Below are 26645 nucleotides of genomic sequence, written 5' to 3' on the forward strand. Positions count from 1 at the left end.
TATTCTAGAGGTATTTCTGGTGCAACGTTTCCATGATTCCTGTTGGTTCCGGTTGTGATTTAAATTTTGTTGCATCTTGGGTAGAGACTTTGTCTCAGAGTCTCCTGGTGATTTGGACACACCTGTTCACCTGTGCCAGGTCTGCATGTTCAGCTCATTCCTTGGACCAGCAACTCCTGAGCCTCCTTGAGGGCCTGCTGCCTGCCCGCCATCAGCAGTTCCATGCTGGGGTCTGTCCTGGGGCAGTGTTAGTACGAGACAACACTTGCCACCACTTCCCCGGGTTAAAATTTTAGTAGAGGCCTTGTGGGTGTGTGTGGGGGGAGTTGTGTGGGGAAGGGGGAGGCCTTGCATGGGGAGAGGGAGAGATCTTATGGGGAAGGGAGGCCTTGCATGGGGGAGGGGGAGGCCTTGTCTGGGGGAGGAGAACACTGCAGCCCATAAAGCACAGTTGCCCAGGTGGAGACTTCTCCCTTCGGAGACCCGAGGACTTAGCTGCGCCCAGGCTGACACTGGCTCTGCGTCCTCGCTCATGAACATGCGCACATGATCACTGTCTATGAATCTTACTCTTTCTAAATGGAACTACACAATGTTTGCATGTTAGCCGGTGGGAGCCGGTGAAGGGCTGAGTTAGTTTCATGTCTCCACTGCCTGCTGCTCTGAGGGATTTGTGTTTTTATTTTCTTTTCATCTTCGCCATGACTTTTATTATTTTACACCAATTTATTATATGCAATATATAAATATTTAAATAGTTCAAGTTCTGGAATGCTTTTCTATTCTCAAACGCACGGGGAAGACGATCTTCGTTATCGTTTCCATGTGTCCGTTTCGGGGGTTTTACTCCCCAAAGTGAGAATTGAGCTTGACTTTTGACACCGCACGTCTCCTCTGCCATTGCTTTGGTTTGGTTTGTGGTGGACAGCACCGGCACACGGAGGATCTGTGCAGTCTTGTGTGTAGCACACGCATCCTGGTGTGAGCAATCTGAGGTTCAGGGCGGTCCACGCTGGCTGGAGACCCATCTGGTCCTGCGGCCCCGCGGCTGGCTCCTCCCAGCAGAGCCCGCAGGCTGGCACCAGCGGGGAAGGTCAGGCTCACTGTGGCGCCCCAGTCCCCTCCTGCAGCCCTCCCTGGCTAGCTTCCCTGCTGACCGGGCCACCTGGGGTCCAGCACCCCTCCCTCCTCCCGCCCCCACCCCAGCCCAGCCGTGAACCCCGGGACTCCTCCACCATGCCCACAGCCCTGGGCTGGGACTGGCAGACTTGGCTTTGCTCCGTCGTGGGAATAACATGGTCCCAGGGGACACACAGCGGCCCTTCTGCTGACCGGGCGATGCTGACCCTGAGTGGGGAGGGAGCAATGGCTTCATGTTCCAGAGACGAGCCATGAAGTCCTCTCTCTAGGAGTGAGGCGCTGACTTCCACCCCCAGAACAAAGGTGCACGCCGCTGTGTGGTACCGCCCAGCAGGGTGGTGAGCCAGCTGTTCCCAATGTTTCCGCTCTTTTCCAGGAAGGATTCAGGTCTCCCCAGCTCTTCTCCAGCCGGTGAGTCACGTGGTACGTGGTTCCCCACGCGTGCGCTGGGCGTGGGTGAGAACTGCGCCCCAGCCTTCCCTGCCTGGCGCCGTGGCCGTGGCGCCGTCTGGGCCCTTGGAGTCCCAGTTGGCAGGAGTGGCGTGTCACTCGGGCGCACGCAAGGTTTTTTACCAGGAAACCAGCTCACCACCAACCGCCCAACCTGGGCTTGGTCTCGTCGGCCCGTGTGGACGGTGTTCAAGGCTGGCTGTGGTTCCGTCTCTTCGCCGTCTCCTGACGGGTAGAATGTGAGGACGGTGGCTGGGCAGTCCTCGGTCCGCAGCCGTCCCGCTGTGCTCTCTTCTCTGACAACTCTGCTTCTGCCCAGGAAGAGCTGGCGCCTGAGACCGGCCAGCCACGCCCTCCCGTGTCCACCAGACCAGCTCCCTCCCCAGGCTCTCCTCTGGCTGGCTCCTCCAGTGGATGGACATCTGTCAGGAGGTGACATTTCCAGAACCATCCATGGGCACCTCTGGGCCTCTCGGAGCCCACAGCTACATTCAGAAACTGGGGGACAGTGGGGAGTCCCATTTCTTGATGCTGGGTGGGGTGGGGGGCTCTCTGCTGGAGGTGTCATGCTTTTGTGGGGCTGGGCTGTCTCTGTCTGGTGCTGTTTTCCTCTAAAACCTTCACTTCACAAAGTGAGCCACAAGACTCTGTGGGCCTGGACTCTGTGGGCCTCTGCCCCCGCCCTGTGTCTGTGGGGAGGGAAGGGGGCTCCTTGCAGCTGGCAGAGCTCTTGGATCTCTGGGCAGAGTGCAGGGAAGGTGACAGAGAAGCCCACACCCAGCTTTGGGGGCTGAGACCACCCAGCTATGGTTTTATTTCCTCCCAATCCCAAGCGTGGTGGAGGTCACAGCAGACCCTTTTCCCCATCGCAGGCCTGAGCCGCGTCACGGCTGCTCTGGGTGAGGTCGGGGCTCGGGAGGAGCTGGGAGCCCCGTCGACGGTCTCATGTCTTATGCCCAACTCTTCCTTCGCACACACAGTGTTTACAATCCTGCATCTCTGTGGCCTTCCATAAAAAAAGTTAATTAAGACAGGGCATCCAGCCCCTCCTCCTTTAATGGTTTCTGCTATTTAAGCATGCTTAATCCACAGTGAAGGGGGAGATCCAAAACAAAAAGTCCTGAAGGTTTCCCTTTCTCTGGAGTAATTTATCCCACACTGCGATCCTGAGCCAGGTCTGCAATCTTTACCTCCTAATGGTTATTGAGCCTCACGCTGCCCTGGAGCAGCTTCCCCCACGGGAAATCAGCCGTTCACGTGCTCCTGGGCTTCCCGAGCACCAGGTCAATGTGTGTTTGGCTTTATTTTAGGGCAGCAACCACACCACAGTGCTTCAGAGCCCAGCTTCAGAAAATTAACAGCCTAATTAATAGAAATCAGTATTAAACCACATGGTTACATCCTACAGCAAAACGACACCTTTCAATGGAACTCCCACTGTGCTGATGGATGGGTCCAGCACACATTTATCGAGTTTCTACTACGTGCCTGTCACTCGCGCCAGATAAAGGTTAAGGACGGCCTGCCTTTGCTTGGCTCCCGCACCCGGTAGTCATTTCTGCACTAGTCAGACTCAGCGGGCCAGCTGAGTTCCTGGCTCCTGCCCGGGGTGCCTGCTGCCCGCATGTGTCTGAAGCAGGTCCCCGTGACTGCTGCCCTGGAAGTGATTGTCCCTAGGATTCAGATGCTGCGGTCACATGGGCCATGTGTGTCCCAGCTTCGACACCCATGTCTTCCAAACTCCGGGGCTCCACCGCGGCCCACCACACATTGTGACTCCTGGCTACACTTGGCCTGACCATGACGAGCCCAGCATAGATGACTAATTCTAGCTGGAGTATTCTCTGATTGTGACTTGGACACAGTCTGAAGCCTTTCTAGAAGGTTCTCCAGAACTCTCCGTGTGGTGCCGAGCTAACCATTTAGAAGTGGCGCGTCCTCCTTTCCCCTTGTCTGCTCTGTATTCTGGACGCCACTTACCCTCTCTCACTGTCAGACTCAGCTCTCCCAGCCGAGCTAAGCCGACTGCCTGCCAAGCACAGAAAGCATCTCGGCCTTTGTTTTGCTGCTCTGCACACCCCAAGAGTCCTCCGACGCGCTGTCAGATTGCTCACTCAGTTCTGAGTGCACAGATGGAGACCTCCTTCCCCCGCCTGCTGCAAATGCATTCTGGTCCCAGTGGGGGCGACTGTGCATCAGGACGGGCCTGGCTGACGTCTGCTGCCGTACACCATGCCCCATTTCAGAAAGAGGCCTGGGAAGGAAGCCATTCCGCGTGCCCCCGCTTCCATGGCTGTAAGTATGCACACAGTGGCTTCCCACCCGAGTCCAGACCCCGGCAAAGAAGACGGCAAGGAAGAAGCCCCATCTCACGTGCGGGGCGGAGGCCCCGTGGCGCGGCACAGGCTGCCTCCAGTCCAGCCTTGGCTGATGGCTCGAGGTGGGGACTATTTAGAAAACGGCTCTCGTGGGATTGGCAGAAACCATTCACCAATGACTAGAAATCAGAATGCCAGACTAGGGGATCTCAAAACCACACCTCAAAATCAGAAATAATTAGAAAAACATTCCCACCAACAGGGAGCCACAACAAGTTGTCTCTAAACGCCTCATCAGTCAGGGAAGATGATAACAAAACCAGGAAGCCATGGCCATGTAGATGCGATGTCCGGGAGGGCTTGCGGGGTGCGGGCAGCAGGGGAGAGGCCGGGAGTGTCTCCCCACGAGGTCAGAAGCCCGCTTAGGTTGTGGAGACCTGTACAAGAGGGTAAGGCAGGTCTCACCATGGGAACGAATGCTTTCCAAAGGCTTGCACCAAAGAGGACAGCGCAGGGGCCGTGGGTGTGTGACCATGCTGCTGCACGCACACCTGCTGCACGCCTGTGTTGGAACCTCACCTTGGGCCCCGCTGATGTAGCTCCTTAAACCCACCGCTGATGAAGACAGTTGCAACATTGTCTTCGGGTCTGGTTCTGTGGTGCCTACCCAGCTCCATCCCTCAGAGTCTGGCTTGGAAAACCCCAGGGTGGCCAGAAACATCAGGAGGGCCACACTTTGTACGAAGCCCCGCCCCTGCCTGGCATGGCCACGCCCCTGCCTGGCATGGCCACGCCTCTGCCCTATTTCTGCTTCTTACAGGACAGGATTGGCAAGTGGGTAGAGAAGGAATCCCGTGAACTCGTTTGCCCAGCCTGTCCTCAAATGCAATCCTAAGGATCTCTACCTTGTGAGTGGTTAGGTTCACAGGTGTGAGGCACTTTTATACATTCCTAAATTGGTTTTGTGTGGGTTTTCTTTCTTTCCTCTGTGAAGTCTAGTTTCTTTTCAAAGATATAGAATCTACAGTTTCACAGGATCATCACAAAGAGTGGAGAATATTTTTTTCTTTTTTTTTGTTTCGGTGCAGGTTCTGAGGCTTGAACTCGGGGTCTGAGTGCTGTCCCTAGGCCTCTTTTGCTCAAGGCTAATGCTCTACCACTTGAGTTTCAGCCCCTTTTGGGCTTTTGGGTGGTTTATTGGAGATAAAAGTCTCACAGAATTAAGTGCCCCAGCTGGCTTCAAACAGCCGTCCTCAGATCTCAGCCTCCAGAGAAGCTAGGATTACAGGCGTGAGCCACTGGTATCCAGCTGAGTGAAGACTATTTCTTACTTTTCCTAGTTTCTTAAACATTTTTATAAAATTGAAAGTTTCTGTTCCCTGAAAGAAACATGGGTATTTTGGAGGCAGAGGGAGGAGGAGAGTGAGATAGTTGGAGGTCAGAAATTCCAGCTGATTGTAAAATACCTTTGACATGTTGTCCATGATTTTAAATAGATGTACTCAACTCTATTTCTGATCCAAATGGTTTTGGTAAACTACCATTATCCACCCTGAGGGTTAAAATTACCTGTGGTATTATCTTATTTTTGATCTTCGAGTTTATTTGCACATACTGTCTTCTCCTTTAATAGGCTTGCCTGTCCCCTCCCCTCCCACTGGGATCCATCTTGCTGCCTGGATACACCTTCCCTTCCCTTGATTAGCAGCAGCCGTGGGAACCTATCCTGCTTGCAGTTCTGTTTCATTCCTAAATTTACTTTAGCACATTATTATATATGTTTTACTATTCTCGCTTTCCATTTGTTTCTAATATTTTAAATAAAGCTTTTGGACTTTGCTTACTTTTTTTGACATTTGCTAAAGGTGATGCCAAGGCGGCTTTCTACCACGTGAGCCACAGCTCTCCGCTGGCTCTTTGGTAGTTGGTTGGAGATAGGAGTTTCACGGACTTTTCTGCTGGGCAGGCTTTGACTCATTATCCTCAAATCTCAGTCTCTAGAGTAGCTGTGATGACAGATGTGAGCCACCAGCACCTGGTTCTCTTCTGATTTCAGAGAGGACAAAGATGGATTGTTTCAAAAGAAGGGCGGTGGAGAGCCCGCAGATTTGCTTGACCTCATTGATAATGGAGAATATCAAACCTTGCACATCTGCTCTGCGGCATTCGCAGGAGCTTCGAAGTCCCACGGTGCCAAGATTGGCAATGGCCTGAGGTCAGACCGGGAGGGACTGCGCCGCCCTGGGCCCAGGAGGCTGCGGCCACGGGGTTGCAGCGGGAGGGTGCTTTGGAAAGGAGCTGGCACCATCTCGCTCACCAAGGGTGCGCCTGTGGATACCTCACTATAAAGACAGCAGAAACAGATCTGAACGCAGCTTATTCCCCCAGTGGGAAGCCGTGCCGATGGTGAAATGGATACGCTGCCCCTATGTGTCACAATCTGGATAAATATCAGGTTCAGATTGTTTTTGGAGCTGCTTGATAAAATGAGCGGTACAGAGCCATTTATCTGTTTTGTAAAGCAGAATCTGGGCTTGGGAGCCCACAGCAGGGCCAGGCTGATGGCAGGGTCACGCTGACCGCAGGCAGGGTGGGCTAGGCGCTCACTGCTGGGGTGCGGCCAGGGTTCCAGGGTCTGCCGGGAGCTGGGCCGAGGCCTCAGAGCAGGCCGGATGGGCAAGGAGTTCCTTACCTCTGTAAGATGCCATTTCTTAGGAGAATGTTCAAAGCAAATATTTCAAAAATGACTAAATCTGAGTGGTGGGGGAAACCATTTATATATTACTACCTTTTGTCTGGGTTTGAATGGCTCACTTTTCAAAGGTCAAACGTGATACTGCTTTTATAAAAGATAAAGCTGTGCTCCTGATGTTGTGTGGCAGGGCTGCCAGAGGCCCCTCTGTGGGCAGGCCCCGGAGCCCATGGGACGGCCAGTGGGCCTGCCACCAGAGCCAGCTGGACCAGACCAGACTGACCAGAGCCATCCACACGCCCGCTCCTGCTTCCCGGCACTGGAGGAGGCCTGGGCCAGCAGGTCCGCCAGCCGTGGAGGATAGGCTCAAACCCAGCCCTGGCCACAAGCGAGCTAAACGAGGGCTCGGTTCTGCCCAGTGACAAGGCTGAGACAACAGGAACCCCGGAACTCGAGGAGACAAAGGAGGATATTAAACATGCAGCGCCCGGCGAGAGACAGCTGGGGACAAACAACCAACGCAGAGAAGACGCACGGTGGATATTGCAGGAAAACTGCTTTGTGTGTCGGGAGGTGCTGGACGCGTGTGGGAGAAGATTCACCTCTGGCACCAGGTCACAGAGGGATGAAGGAGAACAAGATGACGGAAGGAGATAGAATAAAGTGGCTGAATGGGAGGAGAAAGAGAAGGGACCCCAGAGGCCGGACGTGGCCCTCCTTGCCCTCCTTCCCTTGGCCTCTTTCTCCTGACCTCCCTGAAGTGTAGTGTTCATTCACCAGGGCAGGAGCAGAGAAGCCCTGGGGCCGGAGGCATGGAGATGCAGGCGTGGCCGCGCATCATGGAGAGGTACAGCATGGACTCCTTTCTGGGCTTGGGTTTGAGATGGGAAGGGGGCAGGATGTTCCAAAGGTGAAGATGCCACATAGAAACAAGCACACAGATCCCAGGAGGGCTGCTGCCAAGAATTCAGGCCGAGGGCTGGGCTGGGGGGGCATGGCCGTGTGTTCTATAAAGCAGGGGGAAGCGCTTACCGGGCTCTGCTCACTCAGCCGCGGGCAATTCGCAAGGGGCCATCTATGTCTTCCCTTGCACTCGGTAGGCCCGCCTAGACCCGCTAGTCAAAAGAGGCTTTATCTGCACCGCACCAAGTGAGAAGGGGCGTGGGGGCCGGCCCCCTTTGGATGGGGCTCCGCAGGAGGCCAGCTATCTGCCTGTCCACAGGCTGGCTCCCAAGGCCAGCACCACAGGGCCCGTCTGCAAGGAAGGGACGGGAACATAGCACACTGTGTGCCATGCCACTTCCGTTTTAATTCGTTGATGTGTGCAAGAATGCTCAGGACAAACACACTGGGAGTTTACAGTTAAAAATGGATGTACCGTTCATCGCCTGTAGATGAACCCCGTGTAATCTGGAGGGGCGGAAGGGGTGGGGCCTCATCCACTGCCCGGGTGACCGCCACACAGCGTCTCTACTCTTACCTCTGTGAGCACATCCTGAACTCACTTTCCTGCCCATTAGTTGCTGTTCCAGGCCAGTTATGATGGGAACAAAGAGCGCTGTTTGGGAGGAGGTGCTCTGGGAGGCAGCGGCATCAGCTCACAGTGATCAGAGCCAGCGGCCTGGCTGGAGAGCTCTGAGCACGAGAGCTTCTGAGGCTCTGGGGCCCACACAGCACCCCAGCTGGGGCTCACGGTGGCTCGTCTGCAGGCACGTGAGGCCCGGGCTTGCAGGCAGCAGGCAGGAAGAGCAAGGGAGCCAGAGTAAGCCAGCAGCACACAGAGGACGGAGAGCCAGGGGCCATGGCTGGGTTGGCGGAACAAGAGCCAACGTCCTGGCAAGCTGACCGATGGTGAACGAGCGGGAAGGTGTCCAGGACAGTCCTGGGTTTCTGCCTGGGTCCCCGGACAGACGGTCGTGGCCTGAGGTTGAGGCTGTGACCCGGCTGCGGAACAGAGGCACAAGTTCCACTTGTTGCAGGAGCCGGCCTGGGTCTCTAGTCCTCCCTGGATCCATGTACCCAAGGAAGGAGGCCCATGCACAGAGCAGCCAAGGCTCTGAGCCCCCTGCCTCACCTGCCACCCTGCGCAGCCCAGCAGCCTCAGCCCCTCATTCCCTGAAGCTCAGTGCCCGCCCAGCTCCCTCGTGGCGGACACAGCTCTGACCTCAGGACATTCACGCGTGTTCCCCCTTTGTTGGAGCTTCTTCCTGTTTGCGTGCCTCACACGCCTCCTCGCGGTCCTGCTCGGGGAGGCCGGCCCGGCCCAGGGCTGGTCCTCATGAGGTCCCCACTCCAGATTCTTCACCTCCTTCCAGGGCCCAGGGCTCCTGAGAGCCACCAGCCCAGCCGCGGTGGACTTGGGTGCGGGCCAGAGGGCACGGTGGGTGTGTTGGCCTAGGAAAGGCTTCGCACTTCCCAGCGACTCTGCCACCCATCTACCGGATGTCCGAGGGAGCTGCCGTGGGCTCCAGGAGACCGGCCAGGACCTCACTGTCCCCACAGCACCCACCCGACAGCCTCCTGGAGATGACACACACCGCAGAAACGGTTTGAGCTTATTTTCACGGCTCTTACATTTATTTATGTTTATCAAATGTGTGTCCTCTGCTAAAATCTCTTTGGAGGGTTTTCAAAAATTAAAGAATTGCATCTAAAAATACTGACCTTGATATTCAGCGTGCGTGGATAACTCCCCGGTCCCAGAGCATCGAGGAGTGACAGCCCGTGATGCCGCGCCGGGGATGCCGGGGAGGGGCGCCGCTCTCTGCTCCCCAGGCAGGAAGCAATCTCGCCACGCGGCTGGGTTCGGTGGTGCTGTTTGGCAAGGGCAGCTTGGGACGTGAGGCTGGTCACTTCCTCCGTTCACTCGATGCGCCGCGGACGACGCGCGCCCACTTGATGGACGCCTCTCCTGTCCAGCATCTTCAGAAGGCCAAGGGAATGGAGGCCGACAGGAGAACAGAGGCCGAGGCGTAGCCTAGCCCAGGAGGGCGGGAATCTCGGGGTTGAGCAAAGAGCGCAGCACGGTAATGGCCAGGTGACGGGAGAGGAGAACTGACCGGTGGCCCTTCAGCCTCAAAGAGGCCACAGTAGCCCCGCAGGCCAGTTCGGCCAGCTCTGGAGCTGCCAGTTCTCTGGTGACCCCAGCATCACGGCTCAGAGGTGCAGACTGACCTCACGGGGGAGCCGATTTCTCTGCGGACAAACCTCTCCCCACCACGCACAATGAGCCGCAGGGCCAGCTGTGTCCTGGAGGGAAACGCAGACAAGACGGCGCCTGAGTGGATCTCAGCCCCATCACAGAGATTAAGGGACGTCGCCTTCCCCAGCTTCATGGCTCCAGAGAGAGCTCCTACCATCGTTGGCTTCGGGGGACCTGCAACATGACTGGTAGGCTGAGTTCGTGCATCATGGCTTGAGTCAGACCAGGCTCTTCCTCTGCCAGAGACCCCAGGGATGGTGAGGGGCAGGGAAGATTTCAGCAAGGAGCCCCAGGAGGAGTATGGAGAGCACGGGGGGGGGGAAAGGAAGGCCCCGCCGTGAAGGCTGAGGAGCCCACACTTCAGATGTGGAGAGGCCACACTCACCCTACCGCTGTCCGCTGGGTCCTTCCACAGCCTGGAGCCGCAGCCCACCCACCGGTGTGGCTGCCAGGGAGAAATGCAAAGGCAGGGGACCACGGAGGGCCTGCTGGATCCCCTCCCACCCGGAAACAGTGCCGCAGATGGGACACGGAGGTGCCAGCCTGGGCAGCCTCTAGCACAGGCACCGGGCACGTCCGCCCCCTGCACAAAGAGGAGCCCGCGGGAGGCCCCAGGCAGGCAGGAGCAGCCCTGGGCGCCAGCCTCGGCCTGTGCGAAGACGTCGCTGTCCACCCTCCTCCCAGGATGCACTGGTCCTGCCTCCCAGCATGCTGTGCGCCTCCGGCATTCAGTTCCATCCCAGCCTGCTCTATGTTCCCCAGCAGTCTCCATTTTTCCCAGCATTCATCGGTACTTGGATTTTGTGCGGCACCCTCGTTGCTTTAGGTCAGAGAACACAACCTGCTTACCTAGAAGGCACATGTGCCTGAGACTGAGAACCAGTCAGCGGTGAGGGAGATCTGGGAGGGAAGCCGAGCCCTGCAACCCTGCCCGGCTGGTCTGTGCAGGCTGGGGTGGGCGCCCAAGGATGCAAACAAGACAAGGAGAGGGAGAGGAGGAGCAGCCTTCCACCACTGGGAGACAGAAAAGACAGCCTTATGCCAGGAGCAGCCCTTGCGGCCGGCCTGGGAGTCCCGGCCCTGTACTCCTCCCCCAGCTAGAGAAGCAGATTCCTTTGCTCCTTCAGAGCCCGTCCTGATATCTGTGCCTGTTCCCCATGGGGCTGTGGGCGGCCTCCACTGGGCCGGGCCACCGCCCTCATCTTCACGGGCCTTCACAGACCTGTTCCCAGAAAGTCTTCCCTGCCTTTCAGCGGCAGAAGGCCCTGTAGATAATATTCTTTTCAAACTCAGCAAGTATGTATTTAGTTGGTACCCACCACAGAGAAAAATATGCATATTAAAGAGCCCATAATTACATAATGAGCACTTACTGTCAACTGCATTTTGCTACCTTGTTCTTTCTGTCCTCTTTATCTTAAAAAAATCAAAAACAATTTCCATAAACACTAAAATAAATCAAGCACTGAGTGTCGGGTTAATGCAAAATTAGGGGTTTGCTCTGAGCACATGGATAGGTTTCCAATCAAATATCCTCCTCCCCGGTTGCATGAGACTCAGAGACCTGCAGGTGGAGTGGACTCCCTTGGAAGATGGCCCTGGCCGGGACTCCCCAGAAGCCTGGACTCCCGGATGCAGAAGCAGCTCTGGACTGACCCCCTTAGATTTGAACCCGCTCCTGTATCTGGCATTTTGGGGAACATTTTGTAGCCTCCCTCGGTGGCTGTGTTTCTTGGGGAACAGGTAAGCATGTGCACCCTGATATTCACAATCTTCTTCTTCCATATTTTCCCAAACGAACACGTAAATACGGGAAAAGGGGTAAAAGCACTCCTTCAGCTGCGTCCCTGGCTGACTGACAGTCACTGAGGACTGAGGACGTGGTAGCTCTCCAGCTCTTTGGTGGCCTTCAGGGGCCACAGGGGAGGGTGGCCTGGGCAGGGCAGGAGAGAGCACTCACATTCCGAGACATGCGCAGGCCGTAACACCGAGCTCAGCACCTCCAAAAAGCGTCCGCACCACCTCTGTCCTGGGCGACGGGCCTGGAGTTGGTATGTGTTCCTGTGCACCGAGTGCTTCTCTACAGTACTGAGTGCTTCTCCATGGCACTGAGTGCTTCTTCTCCACAGCACCAAGTGCTTCTCCAGAGCACTGAGTGCTTCTCCACAGCACCCAGTGCTTCTCCACAGCACAGAGTGCTTCTTCTCCACAGCACCAAGTGCTTCTCCATGGCACTGAGTGCTTCTCTTCCATAGCACTGAGTGCTTCTCCACAGCACAGAGTGCTTTCTCTCCACAGCACTGAGTGCTTCTCCACAGCACTGAGTGCTTCTTCACAGTACTGAGTGCTTCTTCTCCATAGCACTGAGTGCTTCTTCTCCATAGCTCTGAGTGCTTCTCCATGGCACTGAGTGCTTCTCCACAGCACCGAGTGCTTCTTCTCCCCAGCACCCAGTGCTTCTTCTCCATAGCACTGAGTGCTTCTCTTCAATAGCACTGAGTGCTTCTCCACAGTGCCGAGTGCTTCTCCACAGCACCGAGTGCTTCTCCACAGTGCCGAGTGCTTCTTCTCCCCAGCACCTAGTGCTTCTTTTCCATAGCACTGAATGCTTCTCTTCCATAGCAATGAGTGCTTCTCCACAGCACCGAGTGCTTCTTCTCCCCAGCACCTAGTGCTTCTTTTCCATAGCACTGAATGCTTCTCTTCCATAGCAATGAGTGCTTCTCCACAGCACCGAGTGCTTCTTCTCCCCAGCACCTAGTGCTTCTTTTCCATAGCACTGAATGCTTCTCTTCCATAGCACCGAGTGCTTCTCCACAGCGCTGAGTGCTTCTTCTCCATAGCACTGAGTGCTTCTCCACAGCACCGAGTGCTTCTCCACAGCACAGAGTGCTTCACCCTGTGCTTTCAGACCCTGTTCCACCGCCCACGGTGTGGAGGCTGAGGAGATTCGTAATCGCCACACACGTCTCGTCCTCCCCTTTCCCAGTGAAGGTGCGGGCGCCTGCTTCGTCCTCGGGTTCGTATTCGTGGGTCCCGCAGATCTCCTTCGTCCATTGCCACCCTGAGCGCGGCCGGGCCGTCCCTGCGTCCTGCGGCTCCAGCCTCAGGCCCGCAGAGGAGGCTCCACGCACGGCTCGGGGGCACTGCTCGGGGCACCCCGGGCCTGGGTCTGCCAGCCGTGGAAACGGTGCTACCCTTCCCCTCCGCCCCCCTCCCAGCCACCCCACCCCCCTCGCCCACCTCCCCTCCACCCGCCCCCCTGCCCACCTCCCACCCCCCCACCGCCTTCCGGAACTCATGTGGTTCAACTCTTCAGTTAATAAAAATGTCTTCCATTGCTGCCCGTTTTCCTCCATACTTTCCCTTGGCCCCTCCTCTGAGTGCTAATGAGGTGGGTTTGCTGCGTCCGTCTGGTTTGTGTGTGCCCCCCAGGCCGGGCCTGGCTCTGGCTGCTGGTGTTTGCTATGCTGAGGGTCATTTGGGCAGGGTGTTGTCAAATGTTTTCTTTTGAACACAGGGTTTAAACCCGGGATCTCAAACGGGCTACATACCAGACACTACCTAATTTGCTTCCGCTTTTTCCTAGTCTGGCCCCAGGCCTGGACTCCCCCAACCTGTATGTACCATGTATGTACCAGGTGACGGGCATGTGCCACTCTGCCTGGCCATTCCTTGAGATGAAGACTCACTGTCCTGGATGGTCTCAGCCCTCCATTCTGTCTATCTCTGCCCTCCACTAGCAGTGATTACAGACACATGGCTCAATGCTAAATCTTTACGAGAACACAATCACTTTATTTTTAATGACTTGTTATTTGCAATATTAGTATTTTCCTCCTGTTTAAGGTATTTACCTTTCCTGTTTTGTATTTATTTTATTCTATACGCTTCAGGAGTTGTTTGGTCCTCTTGGGGTCCTGCCGTTCCATGTCTATTGCTGGGCTGTGTCTGTTCCTCTCACACTGTGCGGAGCGCTGATGGACACACACACGGGTGTTCCTGGCTCCTTTTTCCCAGTTTTGAGGACCCCATCCGACATCAAATGCTGGGCTCAGGAGGAGCCGAAGCCAAGCTCTGCTTCACATCTCAGCTCCACTTCTCCTTTGGTGCAAATGCAGTTGGATCATTTGTTTTTCAAAAGACCTTTCTCTAGAGTCCATAAAATCAGTCCTTCCCATCCATAGCCAGTGGCTGTTCCACAGCGCCCCGCAGCCTGACGGAGATACGAGGCGCTTCCGGGGCCTCGTCAGTGTCTGTCAGTTCGAGTATTGAGCTTTCTGTTCTGGAAGCTTCCTGAGCAAGGTCAACGCTGTTATTTTAGTCGAGAGCTGAGGGATGGCGACGTCTGTCACCCGTCACCACGCGCTGACGTTCATGATCCATGCAATTCTCGGCCTGTCTGGGAAGCGACAGCAGCACGCTGCCTGGGCTCTCCTGACGGTGGGATGAGACCAGAGCCAGGCTGGGTGGGGACGTGAGAGACAGCAGGGTACAGCAGCGAGGGGGCCCTGGGCTGGGCTGGCCTTACACCCATGCCAGAGACTTCTTCCTGGTTCATTTGTGGGCCGGGATGTCAGAGGGACAGCTGTGAGTCATCTGAGTGTGCAAGCAGCATCTGAAGCAAGCTGAGTGTGTAAGCAGCATCTGAAGCAAGCTGAGTGTGCAAGCAGCATCTGAAGCAAGCTGAGTGTGCAAGCAAGCAGCATCTGAACCAAGCTGAGTGTGCAAGCAGGATCTGAACCAAGCTGAGTGTGCAAGCAGCATCTGAACCAAGCTGAGTGTGCAAGCAACATCAGAACCAAGCTGAGTATGCAAGCAACATCTGAACCAAACTGAGTATGCAAGCAGCATCTGAAGCAAGCTGAGTGTGCAAGCAGCATCTGAACCAAGCTGAGTGTTCAAGCAGCATTTGAACCAAGCTGAGTGTGCAAGCAGCATCTGAACCAAGCCAGACGTCAGGCCTTGGGCTCCCACTCCACCAGCACCAGACCCCTTGCTTGTGACCGTCCACCGCCTGCCTAGTGAGCGCTTGCTAGTGAGCGCTTGCTCTTTGTCCAACTAGTGTCGGTCTGCACGTGTCGCTCAGCTCTGTGGGCTTCCAGATGAAATGCCCGTGTTGGGGTCGCAAGGAGGACATCCAGAGTTCCAGAAGGTGGAGCAGAGCATGGAAGGTTTGCTCAGGGCCCAGGGAAGCAACGCTGTGCCCTAGGAGATGCCCCGGGAACCTCCAAGAAAGAGTCCCTAGGAGCCGGGGCAGGAAGTGTGGCCTGAGTAGTGCTGGAGGCCCACCATCCCTCCCCAGCCACCAGCTCCTTGTCCACCAAGACAGGAGGACAGGGACCTTGGCCCGGCCTGTGGAAGACAGCTGGGACAGCCTGTAGGGGAGGAGGGCCGCTGCGTGCGCGTCCAGGTCAGGCCCTCAGGCTGCAAACGTCCCAAGGGGATGGGCAGGTGGGAGTCTCCTGCAGGCCCGTGCCTATCCGGAAGATCCCAGATCGGAGAGCAGGAAGATGGTTTCCTCATTGAGGGGTTGGGGCGAAGGAGGGCTGGTCTCCACCCTCCGGGTGAGGACCTCTGCCCAGCCTCCTTCAGACATCTGTCCCCAAAACTACTCAACGGAGCCCTGATTCTCCTTCCCACCAGCCGCTTTCCCTCTGCCTCCTCCCCTTGACCCCCCCTTCCTGCTCCCCCGCCTCCCCCTGCTCTTCCGTCCCTTCTTGCTTCCCACATTCTCCTCCTCATCTTCTTCCTCACGTTGCTCTCTTCCTCCTCCTCCTCTTTCTCTTCGTTGCCTTCCTCCTCTTCCTCACCTTCTTCCTCTTCCTCCTCTGGCTCTGCCCCAGGGCTTAGTGAAGTCAGAGATTTCCCAGGGCTCTTCTCAGTCTGATCTCCCCCTCCCCAGCCTCTGCGTCCAAGCCGAGACTCTCCAAGTCACTCTTGAATGAACGTGGTGAGCTCCCCTCCCCTCCCTTGCTCTGCCCTCCTCTTCCTTCTCCTCCCTTCCCCTTATTCCCCTCCTTTCCCCTTCCCTCCCCTCCCCTCCCCTCCTCTACCCGCCCTTCCCTCCCCTCCTCTACCCTCCCCCTCCCTCCCCTCCCTCCCCTCCCCTTTGCTCTATTCCTTTCCCCTTCCCTCCCCTCCCCTCCTTTCCCCTCCCCTCCCCTGCCGACCAGCCCCGAGGCATCTCCATGTTGCTCCGGTCATCTTACGCACGTTTGGTCTGAAGGAGCAGGGCCCTGTGCTCGGTTTCCTGCCTGTCACTTCATCTGCCCACAAGACATATCTCCCCCTTCACTGGGTTTTGTGAAGAGTCCGCCCCAGGGTACGGGTGAGTCCTGAGGCCCACACAGCTTCCCTCCCTCCTCTGAGCTTGCCTTGGGCCTGGTGCCCAACTGTCCCTGCCCCAGTCCATCTGCCCTCCTGCAGGCCCTGGACACCCAGAGCCCTGCGGCAGACAGTCTCTGGGGAGCCCGCTGAGCTGGGACTCACCCTGGCCTCCTACTTCATCTTCATTTTGATTTAAATTAAACCTCAAGCTCCTGATCCCAGGCTTGAGACACCTAGTCGCACCTCGGGCCTTGGGGCTGCTCCCTGCACACCACGGAGCATGCCAGCCAGGCCGCACGTCACGGCTTTGGGACCCGCGCTGAGGCTAAAAATAGGTGCAGGCGGGCACAGCCCACCGAGGGCTTTCTGTTTAATATTGCACGGAACTTTGGAAGTCAAGTTTAAACATAAAATGGAGCCCAGGGACAAGACAAGGAAGCCACTCCTGCTGGAGGGAGGCGGGCGGGCGCTTCTGCCCCTGAGCCATTGCAGGCGGCGGCACGGGGAGGCTGCGGTCAGCACTCCTGCCATAGCACAGGACTGGAGCCGCGGCCCCTCCCGGTCCCCATGGACCTGAGCCTCGGGCCCTCCACAGCACAGGCCTGAGCCGCGGCCCCTCCAGATCCTCCACGGGCCAGGTGCTCCTTCCAGGTGGCCATGCGAGCGCCCGGGGCCCTGCCGCCAGGGACCAGCGTGACGGTGCCGGCAGACACAGACCGAGGGCACGGCGCAGAGCTCCCAGAGGCAGAGCCCCTGGGCCAGGCCGCCCCAAGCGCCGTGCCCTCGGTCTGTGTGCACCTCATGGCCGCTCTGGGGCCCCTGCCACAAGGCCACCAGCCTCGGCCATGGAGGGCAGGACTTGTCTTAGTAGCAGAGACAGGGGCTCTGCGGACACACGGGGGAGAGGGGTCTGCGGACACGCGGGGGAGGGGGGTCTGCGGACACACGGGGGAGGGGGGTCTGTGGACACGCGGGGGAGGGGGGTCTGCGGACACGCGGGGGAGGGGGGTCTGCGGACACGCGGGGGAGGGGGCTCTGCGGACACGCGGGGGAGGGGGGTCTGCGGACACGCGGGGGAGGGGGCTCTGCGGACACGCGGGGGAGGGGGGTCTGCGGACATGTGGGGGAGGGGGGTCTGCGGACATGCTGGGGAGGGGGCTCTGCGGACACGCGGGGGAGGGGGGTCTGCAGACATGCGGGGGAGGGGGGTCTGCGGACACGCGGGGGAGGGGGGTCTGCGGACACGCGGGGGAGGGGGCTCTGCGGACACGCGGGGGAGGGGGGTCTGCGGACACGCGGGGGAGGGGGGTCTGCGGACACGCGGGGGAGGGGGGTCTGCGGACATGTGGGGGAGGGGGGTCTGCGGACACGCGGGGGAGGGGGGTCTGCGGACACGCGGGGGAGGGGGGTCTGCGGACACGCAGGGGCTCCAGGGAGACCGGGCCCAATCCCTGGGGACCATGGCCGGATTGACAGAGCTGCCAAGGACCCAAGGTGGGATTCAGCAAACGCCGACCCTGAGGCTCCAATATCTCTACGCAGATCACCGGCCGGCTCCAGCCGGCTCCAGCTGGCTCCAGGACAGAGGTAACTGAAGGCGCAGCCATGGCTGGGGTGCTGACGGGAGTTTGAGCCAGGCCTTCCGTCCTTCCCTCTCATTTCTATTCTCCCTGGTCTGTGTGGTCCGGTCACCCAGCCTGGGCAGGCTCCTCTCCCGTGAGCGAGAGGACCCAGCGGCCTGCGGCGCAGACACCGTGAGCGTCTGGCCAGCCCGCTGCCTTGCCCTCGGGGGCCAGGCTCCGCCAGGGCTCTGCAGGCTGGCACGGATCCTCTCCATGGTGGCCTTCCCTCTGCCTCAGGGCTTCACGGTGGCATGCGGGGCTTCCTTCTGTCCCGGGACGACACATGTCTGGGCCTCAGGGGCATGCGGGGCTTCCTTCTGTCCCGGGACGACACATGTCTGGGCCTCAGGGGTCTGGCTGCACCATCCTCCAGTCGGGGCCGGGCTGAGCCCGGCAGCTGGCACAACCTTAGCTGCGCGGTGTTTGCCAGCCTGGGGTATCTGAAGCTTGCCAGCAGAGTTGAGAGCCGAGTCCTTTGTGAGGGAAAGGCACAGGAATGCTGACCTTTGCAGTAAGCTGGGGACGTGAACGTCCGGCCTCCTCGGTGGGCCGTCCTGGTTGCCCAGCCGGCAGCTGCCGTGAAGCCCTTTGGAAGCGCACAGCCTCAGCTCCACCCCCCACCACCCCCAGAGGTATCTGACGAGGGCAGCGGAGAAAGATGCCCCTGCAGCAGGGGAGGTGTAGACACTCCGTGGTGAAGCTGCTGAGAGACAGGTAGAGGGAGGGCAAGATGGAAGGATGGAGGGAAAGGTGAACAGCGGCTGATTGGATGGCTGGCCGCCTGCCACACAGCGGCGGCTGGAGGAGGGACAGATGGACGGAACTGAAAGCAGGCAGGGGGCTTCTCCTCTCGCATCCACCCAGGGACTCAGCCCCTCGGGGGCTTCTCCCAGTGAAGGAGTTTTATTGAACACGAATAGACCTTTTCAGCTTCCTTCCAAAGAAAGAAGCCTCACATCTCAGGCTGTCATCCATGAGAGGCACCCACAGCCTGGGCTCTTCCTGACAATTATCTTAAGCGCTGTCAATCAAACACGTGGAAGGCAGCAAGTCAATCAGACTCATAAATAGTTATGGAGCGGGCGTGAGCTCCTCCCAGATCTTCCTCTTCATCTTGCCTGCTCATGCCCTTCGTGTTGTGTTATGCCATTTGATGGTGTCCCCTTGGTTTCCAGGAACACCCAGTCCATGGGGCAGATTGGACTCAGGGTCTCTGAACTCCAGAACCACTTCAGCAAGGCCCGTGCCAGCTCTCTACCCTCACCGTTCACACCTTGGGGCAGTCAGAACACGTCGATAGACAGCAGAGTTTGCTTTCTTTGGAAAACATAGGCACGTGTGTTCAAGCATGTGCATACACATACACAAATGCAAGTACACACATGCATGCATGCAGTGCTCAAATGTGCATGCACACATGTTCAAGTGTGTACATGAGCATGTACACACACACACGCATCCTATGCTTTCATTTACACAGTGCACACTCCAGGAACTGGACCGGGGACTTTGTACTCAGCAGGGGGGGGGGTCTGTCAGAGCCACTTGGGAAGAGCCACAGTCACAGCACAGAAAAAGCTCCCATGCTGTCACCTTCCCCCACTAGAGATTGCACACATCACAACATGTGCTTTCTAAGGGGACTCCAATGCAAGGTAAATAAAAGTCATGTTTTTCTTTAGAACAACAATAAACTGTTAAGCATGGAAAATATACTCTCCTATTCAAAAATAGCCACATGTCCAATAAGTAAAAAACAGTCATCGGTCACACCAGAAGTAGACAACAACTTTTGACCTTGTAGGGAAACCAACAAAATGGGGCTTTCTTGACACTGCACAAACTGTGCTAAAAATCACCAAGGGGGCCGCCAGCCCTCCCAGCCCCGCCTGTCATCAGTGCCATCCCCAAGGTGAGATGAGATGAGGGAGGGGGATGAGGGAGGGGGAGGGGGGAAGGGGGATGGGGAGAAGGGGGAGGAGGGGGCCCCTGTGCCTTGGCTGTCCAGGATGTGAGCCATGAGCAGGTGCAGCTTCCTTTCATGAAGACTGGCAGTTTGAGAGCCACCTGCTGTCAGGGGGCAAGGTGAGCACAGGTTGGAGCCGTTTCCCAGCCCAGAACCGGGAGACAGACAGGGGACACGATGCAGAGCCCCGAACAGCCCCTGGCTGAAGTCGGGGGTGGCTGATCCTGACTAGCCCCATCCAGTGGGAACGCAGAGGCCTCCCACGCAGACCTGTGTGGCTGGGAGGGCCTCTCAGTGTTTCTTTAGTGTAAATGTAGAGCTGGTGGCCACCCCAGGGCAGCTCAGCGGCTGATACGTCTGCGACTTGCAGCTTGCAGTGATCACCGTCCTGGCTGACGCGGCCCTGGAGAGAGAGGAACCGAGACAGACGGGGGAGGGGGGTGGGGGGGAGGCGGGGGGTTGCGGGACACAGGAGGTGTCCCGTCCTCCCCACGGAGCCAGTGAGCTGCCGCTGGGTGTCGGTGCTCAGGAAGGCAGGCTGCAGGCGTGGCTGGCACCTGTGAGTCAGACTGGGAGGGCTGCAGGATGAGGGAATCCGGGGAGTGGGAGTGGGTAGGAAAGGCAGCGGGGGGGGGGGGGAGGGCTTCTGGGGAGGAGGGAGGGAGGGAGTTAGGAGGAGGGTGGAGAGGGTGGGGGGAGAGACTGCAAGCCAAAGACGGGAAGCACGGGAGGTGGCTGTGGGGCGCTGCCCTGTGCGTGGTTTCACAGCACGGGGTCCTTCGATGCGTCTCGTGCCCAGCGACGCTCTGAGCCATGACAGCAGAGCCTGGAGCTCCGACGTGAATGGCTGTGGCTCCGGGACGGCATCCAGGGGGTCAGCAGAGGCCTCTTCCTTCGGCCATGAGCATCCCGGAAGCGGCGTGGACGCTGGGGAGCTCTGGAGCATCCGAAGGGAAGGGAGATGACCCAGGCTTCCTGGGGGCCCGCCGCCCATCCCCGGAGGTGCAGGAGGTGTCTGTTCTCAGTTGTGCTCGCGGTCGGCCCTGGGTGCTCACAGACCAAGGACAGCACCTGGGCTTGGCGCTCCTGGAGGTGTCAGTTTCCGCTCGGAAACCTCGGCCTCACCTCTGCTGCACGCACGGAGAAGGCTGGTGCACAGCACAGCCCTCACCACGCCGCAACCTGCGTCTGCACACGGCCCTGGAAGACTGCTGGGCGGGACTGCTCCCCACAATGGCAACCTGCATCTGCACACGGCCCTGGAAGACCGCTGGGCAGGACTGCTCCCCACAGGTGTCTCCCCGCCCCCTCAGGCCTGCTCTGAAGTGAGCATCGCGGGGGGGCCCCCCAAACAGAGCCCAGTGGGGACCAACCACCTCTCCCCAGGCAACGCTGAGCCCCAGGTGATCCACTGGCCGCAGTACCCCAGGATTCCTCCACACAGCTCTGAATCCCAGCCAGCACCATGGAAGGATGGAGGAGGCTGGGCTCTTGGGCAAGTGGGTCCCTGGTGCAGGTAGAAGGGCTAAGCCGTGGAGAGGTGTGGGGTTTCCAGAGGTCACACTCACATTTCCAGGACATAGGGAGTCAGGGTCCACCCGGCTGAGCTTGGTGGGATTTAAGACAGGAAGACACTGTGATGCCTTTGCCAAGAAAGGGTGGCGGGGGTGGGCGAGGGGAGGAGACAGTTGCTTCTTCTCCAGGATCTTCAGAGCGCATTCCAGATAGAAATCTCTCCCGGTGTACACCTTGTGTCCCAGGGTAATGTTGACTTCCTGATTAGATGAATTATAAACCACCCATTTATCTGCCCATCTTCTCTACCGATGCTTCCTGGAGCCCTGGCATCCACGGCACCCATGTGAATTCCAGCCCTTTCATAAATGGAGGGGAATGAAGCCGCTTTAATCTCCCAGGATGGAGGAGATAAAAGATCCACCCTGTTTACTCGGGATTAGAGAGGCGCGCTGACCTTGAGCCGGGAGATATTGTTTTCTGAGTCAACTTTCAATTGGAAACATCATCGAGCCCTGAAAGGGAGCCAAGTGCAGACAGTTCAGGGCACCACGCACTCTGGGTACCTCAGGAGCTGCCGCATGCCAAGCAAACAAGAAATTTCAAAGTGTTGGGGCAGCTGAGACCCGGTCCATGGCAGCCCTGTCTGCTAATCTCCCAGGGCCGCCGGGCTCATCAGGATAATGCACACCTTAGCAATAATTAGATGTTTAGAAGGCTAATTATTTTGTGAATAAAATCAAACAAAATCAGGTGATTAAGCAACAGACAGAGGATGTCTATGTCCTGAACACGGTTGAAGGTCTAATTTAACAAGGGGTTGATGGAGAAGTCGGGGGTGTCCCAGAATGCTCTGTGCGTGGAGCTTGTGCTCAAACACACCTTGACTTCCATCCAGGCGCTGCCGGCCCCGGTGCCTCACTGGTCTGTCCAGCTGAAACCCCAAGGCAAGCACGCGTAGGTCTCCTGTGCTGTAAGAGCCCGGCCCCACGGCATCTCTGTGCCGTAAGACCCCTGCAGCCCCCGGAAGCTAGTCTCAAAGGGATAAGAAGACTAATCTCAAAGGGATAAGAAGGCAGTCACAGCCATCCTGAGAGGATCCACTCGAGAGAAATACCTTACGTCCTTATGTATGCGTGTGAATGAAGCCCACTACTTTGTACAATTAGTATACTCTCATAAAGAGGTGGTAGATTTGAGGAAACGCGGGCTTTCTGGGCCATCCGATCTCTGTTACCACTGCCCGACTCTGCCTGCCACAGGAGGGGTAAGGACCCAAGGCAGCAGTCAGGGGGCTGCGTGTAGCTGTGCTCCGATGAGATCTTCATTTGCAACATCACACCGGGGTCCGGGCCGGACCTCGGGCTTCCTGCCCACCCTGGGCCACCACGGAGGCCGATGCTCGGATCTGCCTTCCTCCTTGGTCCGGCTTGCCTTCCTGACTGTAGGCCGTCCTGTCTGTCCCTGCACAGCAGGTCGGTCCGAGTGCTTGGTATGCAGGTGGGTGGGCCCTCACTGGGCCTGGCCCTCTCTGGGCGAGCAGCAGCAAGCCACTTGTGGAGGTTGAGGTAGACGGAAACACCTGTGCGGACGGGGGTCCAATGTGTGCCAGGCGTCAGGGAGCTCACCACCACATTCAGAAGCGAGGGAATGAGCAGAACAAGATCCGGACACACTGCACCGCAGCCCCCAAGACAGCTGCACCCACGTCACAGCGCAGGACCCAAGTTCCAGAACCTTCTCATCTTGGCCACAGAGGAAGACAGTCTCTCATAGCTCTTTACTGTTAGGCTATTTTCTTAGCTCATCTGAAATCATTCTTGCAACAGGTCGTGAGAAAACAGAGACGCCACATTTTGAGAGGGCGAATTGGGAGTCTTCCTGAGCAAGCCTGCATCTGCAGGCAGACTCCTGTCGGGAAGACCTGCACATGTGACACTGCTGGAAAACAGAGAGCAGGAAAACACAATACCGACAAACCAGATCCACCAATGGAGACCTGAGGTAGGGCACCATGGAGACCGCAGGAGGGACAGGGGACACACGACGGGAGACACTGACATGAGGCACGGGGTGACGGGGCCAGGGCTGGTCTAGGTCTAGGGTCAGGATCACAGGAAACTCGAGAGGCTCCCAAGCTTCAGGCATAGGACTGACAGGTTCAGCAACCTATTGTCCAAGTCCGGTTCCCCTGCTTCTAGGAATTCAGGCACGCCCATCACCTGGTAGCTACAACTTTACCTTCCACCACCATGAAGACGAGATGGTGCCAGGGAAACCCAACTCCCTATCTACCACATGGCCAAGATGGCGCTGGCACGACCCAGCATCCCATGTCAACGGTAATGAGTCCAAGCGAGCAGTGGGTCATTCTCAGCCCCCTGAATGCTCGGCTCTGGTTATTGGATGCTCACCGCAGCAAGCTTCACCTGGTGTACTAGCAAGCTGATGAGGTAACCATGTAACCGAGACAGGCTCCCACCGGCCAGACGGGGTTCCAAATGACTCTCTCTCTCTCTCTCTGTGAAAAAATAATCAAGCTTTAAATAATAGCATAATGGGAAGGAGGCACCTGCTAACTATAGATCTGGCACTTGAGATTTGGGGAGAGAAGCCGTCTGCCCAGGCACCCTCAAAATAGTACATTTACATTCGATCCCTGCCCAAAATACAGACGCCACGCTGGCGCAGGTACAAGCTGTCTGTTTCCATACAGTCTAGCAAGTCTGGAAAATAAACACGCCACCGAAGTTGCCTGCCTGGAAGGAGCAGAGGAATCCGATTAAGCCATTTCTCTCCTTGGAACGGAGCTGCGTGAGCCAGAATAAAACGGATTTGGAAGGCGCAGTGTCAGTGGCTGCAAACACACCGGGCGGGGCGGGGGAGCACTCATGGACTTCAAATTGGTTTTAAACATTGTCTGCTCTTTAATAAGATTCTGCTGTACTAGGTTACCGGTGCGCCTGGGGAGCCACACCCCCCCCCCCCCCGACGCTGGCACAGAAGAGGCTGGAAGGCTGGGCGGGCCCTGCCCGGGAGCGGAGGAGCCCCAGCCGCAGTCTGGCAGAGGGGTGAGGGGCCCAGACAGCTCAACCCCCCGCCACCACCGGGAGCTTCTTTCCTGGAAAGGAAGGGTCGGGGGAGAGGGGCAGGTCTCCCTAATCTCTCTCCCTCCGGCCCCTGCTTCCAAGACATACACCAGCCTTCGCAATCTGAAGTTCGTCCTAACACAAGTCTGTGAGCCGAGATAAAGCTGTTGCCTTGGGGAGTTTCTTGCCACTCGCTTGGTCACAGACCAGACGCACTCCTTACAGAAATAGAGTGAGCAGGAGGGCTGGGCAGGATGGGGAGGGCGGGGGAGGGTGCGGGTAGAGCCCGGAGGCCTCCCACCCCGGGAGTGACGTTCCAGGGAAAGGGGCAAGGAGAGGAGCAGTGCAAAGGCCCTGTGGTGGCACTCAGGAGACAGGAGCTGAGGAAGGGTGGAGGATGGGGTGAGGTGGCTGAAGGAAGGGCGGGGTCTTCTGGAAGGAAGCTAGCCCACGAACAGCAGTGGGCTGCTCATTCTGGGGGACGGTTTGGCAGCGCAGGGGACTGGAGGGGTAACAATGGAAGCGAGACACCGCCCAGCCCCCATGTCCGGACTTCTTCACTCATGAGCGGAGGGGGACAGGCTGGGCCCCCCCACCTGTTGATCCTCACTAGACACAGGAGCCAGGCACCACTGCCCTGTGCCTGTTCCCTTCGCATCTGTCTGTGCTGTGGCCCGCCCAGGCCTGACGCTTTCTGTCCTGAGTGTGCACTTAAGTGACTACCTGCTGCTGTGTGCCCGTGTGCTTGTGTGTGGCGTGTGCGTGTCTATTCACGCACGTGTACACACAGGCGTACCTGACCTCGCCGGTGTGTGCCTATGTGTGTGCACAGGTGTTTGCCTGCACTGTCAGCCAGCACTGTCTGCTGCCCGGGCTGGGCTGGGCTTTCAGAGCCCCAGGAGCTGTGTCACGTGACCCTCAGCAGCTCTGCATCCAATGCCTGAGTCTGGGGTTCACTAAACAAGGGGGACCCAGGGGGCCTCTTCCCTTCCCCATCTATGCTCTCCTCTCTCTGTCTCTGCCTGCCTCTGTGTCTGCCTGTCTATCTCTCTCATGCACACCAACGCATGCACGCACACACTGGGGTAGACACAGATCTCAGAAGCCTTTCCTGGAGTAGAGCTGTGTTTGTCTCTCTCCTCGCTCGCTGCCCGCCCCAGCCTGGCGCCCCCTTTGCTGTGCAGCTCCATCCTGTCATTACCGCCGCTGGGGCATCCTGCAGTCAGCAAATGATGCTCATTTCTCCCCATTGCTCCCCAGCAGGTCCCAGCCTCCATTACGCCATTAAGGACACTCGAGGCCGGTCCTGCAGCATCCCACGGGCCCGACATCGCGCCCTGAACCAGTTTCTATTTCCGACAGACAGAAGTGCTGTTTCTGAGTTTGCCAACAGACAAAGTGCTGCTAGGGGCATCTCAGAGCTGGGGTGAGCCCGGGGTGGACAGAGAGAGCTGGGGTGAACACGGGGGCCTGGGGGTGGACAGAGAGAGCTGGGGGGATGGGCCTCCTTGCCTGCCCTCGGTACTTGGGGCTGGGAGAGCTAGCCCTCACATCTCCCTGCCTCTCAGAGGAAGGGCAGCCCAAGGAAAGTGTTCACCAGCACTAACACACATAGCCACACGGCACACACACGTACGAGTGTGTCTATGAGTGCACAGGTGCGTGAACACACTTGTGGGCACATGTGTGTATGCGTGCATACCTGCACAAGCAGGTTCACAGGCACACATGTGCACATGCGTGTGCACGAGAACATGCACGCTTGGGCACGCACAAGAGCATTGTATGTATGAGTGTGTACATGAGCATATGCATGTGTGTGTGCACAGGAGTGCACGGGAACACACATGAGCACCGGGGACACACACACCACTCAGCCCCTGAGATCTCAGGACCCACAGAGCCCAGGCCGGCTCCCGCACTTCCAGCAGGCCGAGCGGCAAGCCACCCCAGTGGCTTTGCCCAGCGTGAGCTCAGCCGCTGCGTGGTGTTAGCACAGGCCAGGGCCCCGGGCTGGGGGAAGCTTTGGGCAGCAAAACCTCGGCCTTTCCTGGGAGCTGAGCTAGGCTGCAGCTGTCCCTCCTGCCAGCACCGTGAGCCGATGCCAGGCCCAGGCCAGCACTGGCAGCCCTCGCTGCCTGGCAATGTTTGGGGGAATTTTGACAATAGCACCCTGTCTAAAGGAAGCCCTGCCCCCCCAGTGTTTGCTTGGGCACTGTAAGTGCTCCCTGGAAGGACAGCGCTGCCACGGGAGATCTGGAGCCCACCAATGCGCTGCAGGCAGCGGGGGAGATGGGAGGGCCAAGCAGAGAGAGAGCTCC

The sequence above is a fragment of the Dipodomys merriami genome, unplaced genomic scaffold, assembly GCF_024711535.1.
Source record: "Dipodomys merriami isolate MVZ:Mamm:240054 unplaced genomic scaffold, mDipMer1.0.p SCAF_55, whole genome shotgun sequence".
Classification (NCBI taxonomy): Eukaryota; Metazoa; Chordata; class Mammalia; order Rodentia; family Heteromyidae; genus Dipodomys; species Dipodomys merriami.